Consider the following 12310-nt stretch of genomic DNA (forward strand, 5'->3'; position numbering starts at 1 on the left):
GGCCGCCGACCGGGAAAGCCCGACTTGCTGCCAAGATGTCGGAATCTCTGGAAACAAAACACGACTTTTTCAAACATGGCGGCTTGGAAGCTTGTCGGCAACCGAGATTAGAGAAAGTTACAGATGGAGCATAAGCTCTGAGAACTGTGGCCAGTTTGTTCACGTAAGAAGATGGCGGCCATTTGTTTATATAGTATATAGAAATGTAGTTTACTACATGCTCTTGTACACAATAATTTTTCTCGAGTCAACAGTCTTTATTTGTTTAATATTCATGCACTTTTCCAACACCATACATAGGGTAAGGTTGCCTTATTCCGTGATAAATAAATTTTACTACAGTTCAGTGAACTTACTGAGAGACTTTTTAAATGTACCAATTTTTAAAGTGAAACTTACTATATTATCAATAAGTTCAGTGTACTTTCACTCGTTTCTGAGTACACATTGCAACAGAATAAATTTTCAAATCAATAATAGCATAGGCTCCTTATTCCGTGACAAGTGTCTTTATTCCGTGATAGTGGTATCCTAATTCCGTGATACTCTCTGATAGACAAAAATAACCAAACATTTATGTTGCTTTTGCAATTATATCATTAGTAATGTATTAACCAAAAATGGAAACTTTTTACAAAGGAAATGATAGTTATAAACATTTTATGTCTTCAGTAGACCTTTTCACAACTTTTCCCTGGAAGCTAATTATTCTCAACACTGAGAACACATGTAAACATCGTCATCAAATTCATCATCAATACCATCGCACTCATAGTGGTACCATTGCAGACAAAAACAACACTGAATCCACTTAGAACCTGTGTTGTTTTTTACATCATATTCATAACTATATCCACAGATAGAACACAATGAATTATCGTCACTGTCAACAGATAGCATTGTGGATTTATTTTTGGGGCACTGATTCTTCTTGCGAAGGCTTCTTCTGGCAACTTTACTGCATGATGGACTGGTGTCATGGCTGCGTGATGGACCAGCATCAGATTTCAATGTTGGTGAAACTGTGTGAACTTTGGCAGACTGCGATTTCCTTGAAGGTGTGCCCAAACTTTGTGTCTCGTAGGTTGGGAAGGTCAATAGAGACTCATCTGAAACAAGCTGTCCTACTTCTTCACCACAATTTCTGTTGGAAACAATAGCAGGAGCTGTTGCCTCAGGAGCAATGGCGTCTCTGTTAAATGGGAATACCCCGGTTTTACGGAAACTAGCTTGGATAATTTGTGGCGTAAAACTCTTTTCGTATGATGGATTCAACAGAGAATGCACGATACCGGGACAAGTTTTCAGGTCGCCTGAGAGTTAAATTGAATCTTTCACGAAACCCTCGGTACCATTTTTTCCCTGCAGCTCCTTTCTCTACATTAAATCTATCTGCTGACCCATATTTTTTGGCTAGGTCGTATGCTAGTTTCCTGACTTGTAGAACAGTCAATCCAAATCCTAGTTCCTGCATCTGTATCACATAGGTATTTGGCAAGTTTGCATTCTATGTCAAGTCAGAGTGCAATGGGTCTACCAACTTTCGCAACTTCGAAATTAAAATCACCAACTTCATTAAAATGTTCACTAGCTCTCACAACATTTTCTTTCAAAGTTGACCACGGCACTTTAAAATTTTTGGCCGCCTTGTAGACAGTCCACTCTTCATGAAGAATTTTCCTTACAGCTTGTTCCATGGCTTGTTTGTCGTAGTGCTTATTAGGCCTTATTCCACCGGAACAAGTTTTATTTTTCTCTTTGCCCATTTTCAACGGAACCACTGAAATAAACAAATCAACCAACAAACAAACGTTATCTACTAATTTAAATAAGTAAAAAAATCAAACACTCATTTTGATGTCCCTAAACATGCCTGTAATGGACCTTCAACTTACAGTTCCAAGCCTATTTAATTTGTGAATATCCTATGAAATATTTTTTATCTTAATAGGGATCAGCTACACATGGCCAAGAATAAAATACAGCCTTCATTAAGAAGTTTTCAACAAAAATATTAATACACGAACCCTTGATGTTGGTTGTTGCCATCAAGTGAAGTGCACACAAAACGAAAAAAAAAACGTGAAACGGGAAAGCACATAATTTTTTTTAGACCAGCTCATTTGTAAAAACTGACTGACATAAAATACACTCTCACATTGCAGAAAAAAGCAGTGTAAGAATAATGTAAATACCAATGGACTTACCTTATTAAAAAAACCGATAACTCAGCTGGTGTGCGAAAGATGAAAAAAACAACTGTAAAACACTCACTCTCAAAACAACTGTGCACTGTCTGAGCAAAAAACCGCGCGAACGCAGTGCCATCGCATATCTTCCAAAGAAAACATCCCGCGCTATCTGTTGCTTGTTCACGGAACTACGTGCTACTACCCACTCGACCCAGAGTAGGAAAACAAAAATTATCACGGAGTTAGGGATATCACGGAATAAGGCAACCTTGCCCTACATCACTTATGAGAAAATGCGATTTTCTTCATGTCACAATATGGCGGCGACCTGCTTCCCCCTTACGTCCCTGGCTTCAGCAGAGATACCTACAAACTGTGTTTATTCTCCATCTGTAACTTTCTATAATCTCTGGGCGGCAACAGCTACGTATTAGTTGGATATTACCGCATTCACTGTGTATGTAAATAAATGCAAACAAAGAACTTTGATGCTCCGTTAGCACGCATTGTCCGTACTAATCAACCATTATCAACGACTCGACACTTACTTTATTCCTACAGTACATAGGCTTTCAGAAACACCCGATTCCCGTCAATTCTCAGCAGAAGTTTAGCTTGAGCGATTTGTCGTTGGAGATCCCCTCATTTAACTACAACTGATTTGCTCATTCCTCGTAACTTTCCATTCGTAGAGCGGTTGGTTTTAGTTATTCGGTTATTAAAATCAATATATTAAAAAAAAATGAAACTTTATATATCTGCGTTTTGGGATATTTACGTATTTGATACCGCAAGACGTGAAAATATGCTGAATCGATTTCAGTGAAATTTTGATAGGCAATGTTCCTGGTGCTTGAGTAACATAAGAAATTAAAACATTCCTCAACAATAAGCTAAACGTTTTGGTACTAAAATACTATTTAGATGCAAAAATGTACTATGGAAATCAAAGCGAAAAAAAAATTAGGAAAATAGAAACCTAAAATAGCTGTGCGATTGGCTTTATAATCGCCCAACGGATTATTAACCTAGACTGTAGCATTCAAATAACGTCCAATAAGGCATAAGGCATGTCGTTACTGAAATCTATTTCAGGATTTTGTTTTTGAATTATGGTTAGACTGGTGCATTGGTAGTACAGCTATTATTCGTACATTTTCAAAGGTTTTGTTTTCAAATATTATCTGTGAAATCTTTGAAATATGTTCACTCACAGTGATTTTTCAGAATTAACGTCAAAATTTCAACCAAACTATTATTTACAACCATTTGTTTGAAAAAAAAAAAACACTTGTAAAAATTGATAGCTTTCTTATGTGTAGTGCACATTTAGCATATGTTAGTTTTTCTTTTGTCGCCGAAACTTGGCTGACTTATCGCTTCCTTTGCTTTTGGCCCGTACCGCAACCGTACAGCAGGAGTGCCACTACACTGAATACAAATCTGACACAACATCGAGCGCAAACGTAGACGGAGATTTGTAAACCGCATTGTAATGGAAAGTCAACGACCGAAATGAGGCACGTACAGTCGAGTGAATGTAGCGTGCGGTGATACGTATCAGAACGTTTGTCTTGTAAACACGCCTAAATCTAAGCACCATCATCAATCAGGCATAATTTAAATTCACCTACCCCGCTAGTATCAACCTGTTTTCGAGGTACTCGTAGAGATATCTCGAACGTTTGCGCTCTTTTGAAATGCACAGTGCTTAACTGGTGTCCGATGTTCGGAGTTGATAAAATGCGCGTGAAACATTCCACACAAATTCCACGTGATCTGTAAGCAGCAGAACATAAGTCATTTATGTTTCAGTTATCCCTCAACCGTATCCCAACGCCATGAATAAAAGAAATTATTTAGTGTTGTGATGCAGACAAATGACGAAATTATTTATAGGCTATAAGAAATAGTACCAACCCAAACAAAAAAATAATCCTTTCTCCACAGCTTACAGGCGTAGGTAGATTTCGGAGAACCTATTTCTACGGGAAAAAGTTTTGGAAACTTCTATAAAATCCTGAAACATTTTAAGAACTTAAGGCCATATTTCACAGATTTTTTTATTTTTCTATGTAAAAGAGTTGTGCATGGATACTTTAAACCTGTAGTCGTTTTTTGTTTAAGAACCATAATTTTCAATATATTTCACTTCTAAGTTGATAATTTAGGGTTTTTGTGTACCGTTTTTTTTTAATTGACTATCCATTTTCCCCTACTAAATTGTATTTGATGTGATCCGTACCATCTGCACAACAAAATAACATATTATGAAAGCGATAAAGCAAGTTGCCGAATGTGTGTTGTAGTCTCAAGTGATGCTTAAATAAGCGCAAATATTTTGGTAAAAATCACCATTTATCTCTCATCGGAAAATTTTCAGATTTTGTTAATCGATAGTTTGAAACTTAATCTGTGAAATAAAATCTGTTTCGAATTTCTTAGTAATTCGTAGCTCCCAAAAAACATCCCGTTTTGCAGCACTGAATTTGTTATAAGTCGGTTGTCTTCAACACTCTTCTCTTGGACTGTACAGTAGTTGAGCCTGTGTTGCACGCACCAGGCCACCCGCTGACACCCATGGCGCGCGGAACTGTCTGCCCCCCTCGGGCAGCAGTAGGCTGGTCTTTGACCTTGAAGATTAGTCACACAAACAAAGACACTTTCCAAGATTCAACTGGCAGAGTGAGCATCAGCTGGAAGACGTAAAGTGAAGTGAACTTTGTGGAAATAAATACTATTTTAGCTTTATGTATTAAAATTTGCTCATCGAGTTTTTTTTAAATGCTAATATTGATGGGCAAACAAATTCCGGGCAAACCTCGGGCTTCTCGTCCACGGAAACGAAATAAACACGCGAAAGCTGCAAACGAGATATGGAGGAAAAGAAGAAAAGCAAGTAACATTGATATTGAGGAAGAGGGGCAAGCAAATATATATATTAATAATCTGAGTTTAATCGGAATAGAATAACAATTACTTTAACATGAAACAATATAGTTATATATTTGAAGTAATAAATACATTTCTATTGAAATGAGTTGTGTTGAAGTTTAGAATTTGAAATATATTAAAGTTAATGTCAGCCCCATTGCGAATTTGATTTGAAAATGTAAAATTAAGCGCATATTTTTGCAAATTGAGTATTGCAATATGTTGCTTCAAACTTAAAGGTGGAAACCTATTTTCCCATACGGATTTTATAAAGTGTTCAATTCTAATTTTTAATTGGTATTTTACTTTGTTTTTTGTGGTAGTTATGTATGATCAGTTTTACATTTAATAAACACAATTTTTTAAACATAGGTACTGAAACTAGCTATCATTGCGTACGTACTCAGTAGATTGCCAGCTAATGGCGCAAGAGGTTTGAACAACGGCCAGGTCTAGTTCTTTGTGGTCATAAATTTAAGTTACTTCAGCCGTTCCCATTAGCAATGCAGCTTATAAACCCAAGTATTACAACTAGATGATGTAAAGGTCAGGTGAATCTTGATTTCAGTTATGCTTAAACAATCTGGCTATTTATGTTAGTACATATCGCGGGAAATTTCCTATACTGTTTTTATAGCTTTTGAGCAGTACATTTAACTTAGTTAATTAATTTTTCTCTCAATCACAGCGTGAGTAAAATTCAGTGGCGTAGCGTGCCATCTCGGCGCCTGGGGCGGGAGACCCATTTTGCCGCCCCCATTCTATAGGTGCTTAGTTAAAATTAAATTTCACATGCAATGAGGTACCTTTTATTGAAGTTAAAATAGGATGAGCGGTTTTACAAGCGGATTCTACGGGCCTTATGAGCAGCGAAGTCAGAAATAACTTTGTCAAAATCAATATTAGCAGCCAATTCTTGTTCAATCGACAATATAGCCAAGTTTATAGTCTAGCGGAGCTCATAGTAGATCTGAGGTAATTGTGCCACTGCCCCGTTGACCCTTTAGACCCCTGGTGTGAAACTATAATTTGTGGATTTTTGGGATTTAAATTAACGGACTAATAAAACTGAAACTGGGATTTTACGTTCAGCGTGTTTCACCCAATCCCTGCCAGACCTAGAAGAAAAAAGGCGTCGACCGTTAGAAAATGATTTAACTGAGAAGGGCTTGTAAACCCATAATTTGTAATTTGCTAAATTTTTGGTATATTTATTTGCATGTTAAGGTGTGTCAATTTTTTGCTAGATTTCGCCTATGTTAATTAGTATTTACAGCGGTGATACGCCCGGTGCGTATCTATATTTGTATTTGTATTTGTATTAATATGTTCTTATATATTTTTAATGCCTTTTTGGTGATTATATTTAATTTTTGGAGCTCCGAAGTATATGATCAAATTATAATTTTTTCGGGGAATTGTTAAAGTATTTTTTTAGTATTATTATATAGCTATTTTTTATAAGTAGTAATAGGGTAGGTATTTTATGATGGATGCGCCAATTTGTGATGAAACGATTTTATGATATATATATATTTATTAAATGTTGTCATATAAATTTTGCGTCTTTTTAACTTGCTGCCTCCTCTCACTGTTCGCAACCTTATTAGTATTTTTTAAGCCTGCTATTAGTTTGGGTTTTAATATTTTTTTGGGTTTACCTGCGCTCGCGGTACGGGGCAATATAGGAGTTTTACTGTGTCCCGGTTCGCGGAAGTTGTTTGGTTTGCCCTGGGTTAAGGTCAAACTTTACAGTACAATGCGTAGTACTAAATTCAATGAGTGCGAAAGAGAGGCATCGAAACGGGCCGACGCGTGAAACAAAATATTTTGTATGAGTAATTAACATAATGAGTGCCGCTCAACTCGGCTCGCGCGCGCCGGGCGGCGCGGCGTGATGCGATGTTGCCGTTCGTATGTAAACAAACAAACGTTATAAAGAGCTCTGTCAGTGATTTCGCAGTTTTTCTTTTAAATAAATATTAAAAAATAGTTGGTGCGCAAAATGTTAGATAAAAATGGAACATTATAGTGTGTCTGACACATGTAATGAATGAATCATAGATCAGATCTCAACCCGCTTCACCGGCGACCCGCCCCCGCGGGCTGCCGCCCGGGGCGGGCCGCCCCCTCCGCCCCACCCACGCTACGCCACTGGTAAAATTATAAATCATATAACTGGGACTGTATTTAGAAGTATAGAAATACTATAGCATCAAGTTCCTGCTCAGAAAATGTCTGAACAAAAAGTTCAAGTCCAAATGGCCTAAAAAGAAGAAAGGTACAATTGCTTTAGATAACGATTACGGAGCAGAAAGCTTAGAGCCAGACATACCTGAAGTTGAAATGCAGAAGAAGGTGGGAGAATTACTAAATAAATTACGTGACGATGTCGACGATGTCTGTACTCATGATAAGCTGTTCGCTTTAGAAAGGAATACGCAAGGCCAGCACGACAACGCACTTTGGAGAACAACACGTCTGAATCGTCCTACAGCATCCAGTTTTGGATTAGTAATTCGAAGATTACATCATACTTATTGCCAAATCTTGTGAAGAACATTCTCTTCAAGAAAGAACTATATACTGAGGCGGTTAAATTTGGAAGGGTACATGAAAAAACCGCACTGGGCAAATATGAAGAGATCACTGGTGTGACTACAGAAAAGTGTGGAATATTTGTGTCTCAGACCTACCTCGGTGCTTCTCCAGACGGTCTAGTCGGCAGTGATGGCATTGTAGAGGTAAAGTGTTTTCCTTCTATTGGTGAAAATAAATTTTTAGATGTACTTAAAGGAAAGCGCTTGAATTGTTTAGAAGAACAAGACGGTAGTCGACATCTCAAGAAAACTCACAGTTTTCGTTACCAAATTCAGGGACAGCTTAACATTTCAAACAAAAAGTATTGCTATTTCATTGCCTACTGCAGCAATAGGCCTAACTTCTTTGGTCAAAGAATTTTTAAAGATGAACAATTTTAGCTTGACAAGATTATATCTGAAATAATAGATAGCCGCATAAAGAGGAAAATGAAATACAGAGACCCTGAATATATTTTAGAAGCACAAGAAAAGAAACAAATGGCAAGTAAATCAAAATTAAAAAAAGATTAGTTTTTTCTATAAATAACTGAACATAAGGCTTTGATAACAAACTAATATGCTATATTAGACCTAGTACTTTACAAAAGTTAAATAATAGTAATAATAAAAGGCGACTGCTTTATCCTAAAATCATAGAGTTTTTTTTATATAAAATTATTTGTTAGAAGTGTTTCGAACTATTGCAAGAATTTGTGTGTATTTTTTCATCTGCTGCCATAAACATTCCATACATATATTTTGGCATATAGTTAATTTTAATTAACACTAGTTTTGTTTGTTTTCACAATTAAATATATTGCATTATTGAATTACGTTATAAGCAGAAGTGTTTTCAGTAGCGAAAATGTGTTTTCTCTTCAATTTATATAGGAAATGTTCTTCATATTAGATACAACATGTACGAGATGATTATTACAGAGGTTTCATAAAGTATGCTTGATCTGTCTTAGTACGACTATGACGACAATTGTTTCGTTTTGGGATTTTAGCACTGGAAGTAGTAAACATTTAAACTATTTAATTTTTTTATCTGAATTTGCAAAACATTTTTGTAAGTGTTGGAATCTTGGTACTTAAGGTACGTGCCATTTAAATTTCTAATAAATATATGAGTATTCATAAATTCAGATGGAAAGTATTCCGAGTGTTTATATATTGTATGCACACTCACAGTAAAAATCTATGTAGAAACCTATTATAGATTTTACGTTACAATTATACTAAATAAATATGTTACTGGAAAGGAAATGTTTTGCGATCTTGGAAAATAGAAATCTCACAAATAAGTTTAAAATGAACCAAATTATGATTATCTACTGTAAAAAAAATGTTTGGCATCTTAGTAGTTCCCAAAATAAAATGCTGCATATAAAATACTTTGAGTGTGTGTTCTCGCAATTTCAAATTCTTGAGCATTCTTAAATATTCAAAAGCCTAAGAGTCATTATATGGTATGGAAACAATTTGACCTTTTTTTTTGTATTAGGGTTTTAGTTACATGCAAATACGTTAAACTTACTATTAAAAAATGCAGGAGACATTAAATTTTTTTATTAAATATATATGGGCTTTAAATAAATTCATTCATATACAAAGTTACAAGCCAGCTAATGGTTCTCTATCATTCTTTTGCGGAAATTACCGTTGCAGTTAATCACTCTTCTGTGCCGGTACAAAATATGCTGTATGTTAAAGTTATACTTGAACTAAGTTAGAAATTATACCTCTTTCTTCTGCATTTCTCTTTCTTACCGTCCAGCTTTAATCACGAAGTGTTTTTTGTTTTTTCTAATGCTCTCCAAAAGCCGCCCCCAAGCATTATCAGAGTAAAAAAAATATTTTATCAGAAGTTGCTTATCTAAGACAGTTTAGAGTGCACACTAATATTCTAAGTTTTTTCAAATGTCAGTTTTGTTTATATATTATATTTGTTCATATTTACTGAAACTCAATATGCAGGGTTACATAATTTGATTGTGTAAATTTCCTATGCTTTTTTCCTTCAAACCCATGATTCAGTTGCCCTGCACAATATTCGTTCATATCTGAACGAGATTTTGTGAAAATTGGCCGCAAATTCATGATTTAACAGTTAATAACGTTTACTGAATTGTTGGTCTGCCGAACTCAAAGTACTCATTTTCTCTCAATCTCTCTTTCGTGTGACCACGATCCTTTTCGGTATTAATGAGTGATATTTTTTCATGCTAGTTAACTGTTATTATATATTTGAAAATACCTGTATTTTTAGTGTTGTTCATTCGAATTACATACAGAGGTGATGGGGCTGCCCTGCGCGATGCTGTGTTTCAGCTGAGATTTTCAGAGGAAACGCCAATGGAGCTAATTGACTCCTTGTCAAGGAAGTGATCGCGTGCCATATTTTCTCTGTCCTCTTCGCTTTGGCGTTTCGGTTGTCCCTCAGTTCCTAGAAACTCTGCAGGTAGTCCTGGAGGAAGGAAGGGTGTGAGCGGATGATGGTTGTGGGGGTTGCCTGGAGGAGGGGTGCGGGGTGGAAGAGGACGACATTAGGGTGAGTACAGTCGCGCCTAGAACATTGTGGCCGGGCATATACCAGACTTGCGGGCAGGTAATTTGGCCTTAATGTACATAACATATTTATGTTCTCCAATACTATAACAGTATCGATTAAACATTTTCTCATTTACCATGCTGCGAAAATATTATGCATGTTTTTAACTCAATGTATCCAGCACTGAATATATTAGAACGAATTACATATTATGCCAAATAAGATAATTATTCAAATTTTTTCTACCTCCAAAAACTATTTTTCATCCCTTGAACTAATAATGTAGTCGTATAAAAATTTACTTTGCACCAATGTTTAAAATAAATTCTAGTGGATTTGATATATAAAAAAGATTTTTTTATTTCAACCCATGTTTTTACGGTAATAATTCGTTCAATCAAAAATTGTTTCAACCAAAATTTTAGATAAAGTTTAGGATTCATACAATAAATTATAACGGTTTTGATAGTATACTTTCAAACCATGTTAGATCCATCACTGTACTTTGTTGAGCCACAGTCGCCGGCTACACACCGATCGAGGTATATTCACGCCTCTTAGTTAGACTTAAATATTTTTAGGAATGTGGGAGATAAGGGTGTGACGCACGCTAGACTCCAGGGCGCCTGGCGGGCAGCATGGCCTCTGACGTCACGCGCGCATACCTTCGGGGATTACAGCGGCCCGGCCTCGCCACCCCCTCCCCCTGCCCCCGCGCCTTCCTCCCTCGGCGCTGTTATCTGTCTCTTAGCGGCCTGGGAATCCCGCGGTCTTACAGAGGCCGTCGCGTGGGGTGGCGTGAATATGCGTCTCTATTCTGGATGCTTCGGGCCAAGAACCTATCGGTACTTAGCTCAGACTCTGACTGACGAGGCTACATGCAAAAGCGTACCACCCGAAGGAACTGACAGGTGCACGACCTATCCAGCCAATCAGAGCACATAGGAAAAGACATAGCAACGCCCTGCAACGAGGATTTTACGACAGAGATGAACTCTCTCTAAATTATTACTCGCTAAGCAAAATATGTACCTGCTCGTTCAAACAAAGAGACAGGACAAAACAATACAAAATAAACTTACCTTAACACGCAAACAGGTATAAATAAAGCCCAAATAAAGCATACAAATCGCCAGAACAACTTAAAAAAAACATGAAACGATGTAAGTTATGTTCATAAAACTTATGGCAAACACACAAATACTTCTAGAAAGGAATAAAAAGCTGTTCTTTAAATGGTATCAGAAAACCAAACATTGAACCAAACGTTGAACATCATTAGACTTCATAATACATCGTTAATTAAACTATTTAAAGAGTGGGGAGGGCAATAGCCTGGGTTGTTACAACACATATAAGCGCAATATCACAAAATAATTTCCAGTAATTGAATATTCGATTATCTTTTCCATGGTTTAATAAAATTATTCTTGAATGAAACATAAATTAAAGTATAAAATACTGCGTCATTTTAATGTAAGAAATACCCAGTATTATCTCTAAAAACGTATTTCATATGTGCAGAAATAACCATAGCTGCCATGTGTGTTGTACGAAGTTACAATATCTTTATTTCTTGACAACTTTTTTCCGAAGGAATGTTTGTAAACTACATAAATTTCGCGGGGATAGCTGGCAAAGTGGGCTCGAAGCTAGGCCCGGTCAGCAGGGGGTGTCTATAAACCCCCCCCCCCCTTGTTTTGGGGCATCCACCCCTTTTCTTAAACCAACAATCGTTCCCCCTCCACAAAAAAAAAGATAATTTCCTAGGATTTTGAATTTTGTGGTGTCCAACCATGTGGCCCCGGAGTCCTAACCCAGGAAATATTTGATAATTAGTTCATGAAAATCGTAAATCGTGTGTTTCAATGCAAATATAGCATTAAAATACTAAGCTTAACAGTCAATAAATGTCAACTGATAAAAAATTTAATATTTTGCGTTTATTTTTTTTGTCTTCCCCCTTCCCAAATGTTTGAAATAACCCCCCCACAGTTTTTTCACAATGGCGCAACTCGCGTCATGCATCTCCCACGTGGGCGGGCCAG

At 36.6% G+C, this 12310-nt stretch overlaps 1 long non-coding RNA gene across 1 annotated transcript; it reads right to left on the reverse strand.

Annotated features, from left to right (window-relative positions):
* Positions 1 to 249: 249 nt before the first annotated feature.
* On the reverse strand, positions 250 to 2332 carry LOC134539493 (uncharacterized). Its single transcript, XR_010076321.1, has 2 exons — positions 2208 to 2332; positions 250 to 1780 (listed from the first exon to the last, which is right to left on the reverse strand). It is a non-coding gene; the product is annotated as an uncharacterized LOC134539493 (long non-coding RNA).
* Between the last annotated feature and the right edge of the window lie 9978 nt (positions 2333 to 12310).

This window comes from Bacillus rossius, chromosome 15 (genome assembly GCF_032445375.1).
Source record: "Bacillus rossius redtenbacheri isolate Brsri chromosome 15, Brsri_v3, whole genome shotgun sequence".
Lineage (NCBI taxonomy): Eukaryota > Metazoa > Arthropoda > Insecta > Phasmatodea > Bacillidae > Bacillus > Bacillus rossius.